Source organism: Tupaia chinensis, unplaced genomic scaffold (assembly GCF_000334495.1).
Source record: "Tupaia chinensis unplaced genomic scaffold, TupChi_1.0 Scaffold000528_1, whole genome shotgun sequence".
Lineage (NCBI taxonomy): Eukaryota > Metazoa > Chordata > Mammalia > Scandentia > Tupaiidae > Tupaia > Tupaia belangeri.
In genome coordinates, this window is record NW_006160041.1 from 6,569,403 (window position 1) to 6,572,806 (window position 3,404).

A 3,404-nucleotide genomic window follows, 5' to 3' on the forward strand; every position below is an offset into this window, starting at 1 on the left:
GTTTCTTTCTCTACTTATCTGTTCCTATTTCTTTCTTTAGGACATTATTTTTTAAATTATTTTATTTTATTTTGTTATTATTATTTTTAACTTGAACAGAGATAGAGAGAAAGGGAACTTGAGAAAGCAAGTTGCCAGGTTTGGGACTCAAACCACAGTCGGCCACACAGGAGTGTAGCGCCTTAACCACCACACCACCTGCTGGACCCAGCACATTCTTTTTTATTTATATTCAATCATTGTACATCTTGATAATGCACAATACATTTTTTGAAGTATGCATTAAATACATGACAATCAAGAATATTAGCATATATATCTTTTTCTTTCTTTCTTTTGTTTAGTAGAGGGAGCATGCACTCACCAGGGAGGGAGAGAGAGAGAAATCACCCTCTGGGAGGATGACCACACCACCATCCCTTTGCCTCCATTCTCCTCTCAGGATTTTGAGCACACATACACATGTGCTTGCATGGTTTTTAAGGTGCAAACCACATAGTCAGCCATGTGGGATCCAGCCACCTTAACCTTCATGCCATCTCCTGACCCTCCTCTTTCTGTTTATACTTTAAAAAAAGCATAATCATTTAAATCTAATATGAACTACAGTGATTCCTGGCTGTGGGACTTGAAATTTTTTAATGTAACATTTGTTTTTGTAATTTTTTTGTATTCTTTACATTTTTATGATAGGCATGACCCATTTTTTGTCAAAATGGATCATTTTTAAATTTAACAACCAAAAGACTAGAAATCAATATAATAAAATATGAATAGTGGCCAATTCTGGGCAGGGGATAATTGGATGAGTATTTGATTTTCTTCTTTGTACTTTTCTATATATTTTTAAATTTGAAAAACTTTATAGAGAAAAAAATAAAAAGGATAAGTTGAAAAAAACACCTTTAAATCAACTGAATAGCAGTCATGCTGGTCTCATTTTGGCCTACCTAAGTAATTTAAGGACAGACTGATAGAATGGCTGACCAGGGTGGGTGGTGGGATCTGTCATAATCATCTGTAGCGTGACAGGCTGGTGTGGCACATGGCTACTGTCAGGTGGTCGAGGAGAAAAGTGACAGTGTCTGAATACTGGGGATCTCTTTCAAGGCACTGGGAGAACCCCTGAAATTTCAAAAGAACAGCCAGACCTATTCATCATTGTCTGCTTAAATATGCCATGACTCATTTTATCCCTTGAAGCGTAACACCTAGTTAAGTCTGAGAACACTCGTAGGTGTTAGTTTTTTCATTTACCTTATAGTGGAATTTCATTCTACTTATTAAGCACTCAACAAGCATGAATATATGCTAATAAAAATAAATGAAATAGTAAAATTTTTACACCAAATATTAGAGCAGATTTTGCTATAGTAATAAGAGGGTGTGATGGACAAATAGCAACATAAAACAATGGCTGAAAAGTAGTTATGAGACGTGATGTCCTTCCTCTCCAGGCTGGCTCCACCTTCCCCTTGGTACTTGGAGACAGGCAAAGTCAAGAGAGTGTGCAGTTTAAAGTCACATTTCCATTCCTTTGCTTACAGTTTCTTTTTCCATAAATGGAGATCCTAATGCTTAGGTTGTTGGTGTGACTGGCATGACATATGTGTAAAAAGCAGTCAACAGATCAGTGAGGCAATCACTACTGGGTCATGAAGAGAGCCAACCTCCTCCTCTCTTCTGGGACCACCGTCGTAGCTGTTACTGGAAGTGTGTGGTTTTTGTCCTACCTACTCTCTTTACATTTCCAATTTGACCTATTACCAACCTACACAAGGAGTCCCCTGGGATCCTGAAAAATTAACAAGAGTTAAACTGTATTCAGAGGGACAGGTGAATTGTTCTGAGCTGATGACCCTGAATCTGCAAGAGAAGGTCACATCTATGAGGCCTGTGTGTCCTCTTGTGTCCTGGGAGCTGAAAGACCAGAGAGGTGGTTTGGTCTGATACTTCTTCATAGGAAGACACTTGGTTGTGTGGCCTCACCAAAACTTAAGCTGTACCTTGCCACCCAATGGGACAATAATTGGGGATAGAGCCTAGTAGAATGTGTCTGGAGCTTGGGGTCGCTCCTTCATGAATAAAACTACAGGCTTCCAGGAGGGAGTGAATTCTCATTAACTAGTTCCCATGAGAGTGGGTTGTTAAAGAAGAAGGTTAGTTATGGTACAAGTTAACACTGATGTTTCTTCATCGGTTTTCTGGGTAGGTGATCTGTCCATTGCTGACAGTGGGATGTTGATATCCTCCACCATTATTGTATTGGAGTCTATCTCCTTCTTTAAGGTGGTAATTTTTGTTTTGTATATTTGAGTGCTCTCCTATTGAGCACATGCATACGTTTATTTAAAATTGTTATAACCTTTTGCTGAAGTGATCCCTTTTTCACTATAAATGACCTTCTTTGTCTCTTTTTACAATTTTTACTTAAAGTCTATTTTATCTGCTATTATATAGTTGTTGCTTCTTTTTGGTTTCTATTTGCCTAGAATCTTCATCCATCCCTTCATTCTCAGTGTATGTACATGTTTGTAGACAAGACGAGATGTTTTTATTTTTTTAGGAGAGAGATTTTTCAGGGTGTGTGCACTCGCCAGAGACACAGAAAGTGAGAAATCATTCCCTGGGGGGATGGTCACACCTCAATCCTTTCTCTTCCATTCTCCTCTCAGGATTTTGGGCATGTACACACACATGCCCATTGTGTTTTAAGCCACTGGGTCCAGGACTCAAATTTCAATCTACTACATGGGAGTCCAGCGACATGACTATTATGTCATATACTGGTCCTAGACAAGATGAGTTTCTTATTGGTAGCAGGTAGTAGGGTCTTCTTCTTTTCTTAAAATCCATTCAGCCAATCAATATCTTCTGAGTGGTTTAATTCATTTATATTAAAGGTTATTATTGTTACATATGGACTCATTCCTGTCATTTTGTTGACTGTTTTATTTATTTATTTATTTTTGGTGTTTCCTTTGTTTCTTTCTTCTTTTTATTGCTTATTTTTGCAGCTTGGTGATTTGCTATAGCAATAAGATTTGATTCCTTTCTCTTTATATTTGTGTGACTGCTCAGCTAGGGAGTTTTATACCTTTGCATGTTTTCATGATAATATTTATCTTCCTTTTGCTCCCAGATGTAAGACTACCATAAGTATTTCTTGAAGAGTTGGGCTAGTGGTTATGAATTCTCCCAGTTTTTGCTTATTTGAGGAAGACTTTATTCCCCTTTCAATTCTGAAGGATATCTTTGTTGGATACAGTATTAATACTCTTGGCTGGAAGTTTACGTACCTTGAATATATTGTCCTGCTCTTTTCTGGCCTGTAAGGATTCTGTGCTAAATCAGCTGTTAATCTGTGGAGATTCCTTTATATGCAGCTTGATTCTTTTCTATTG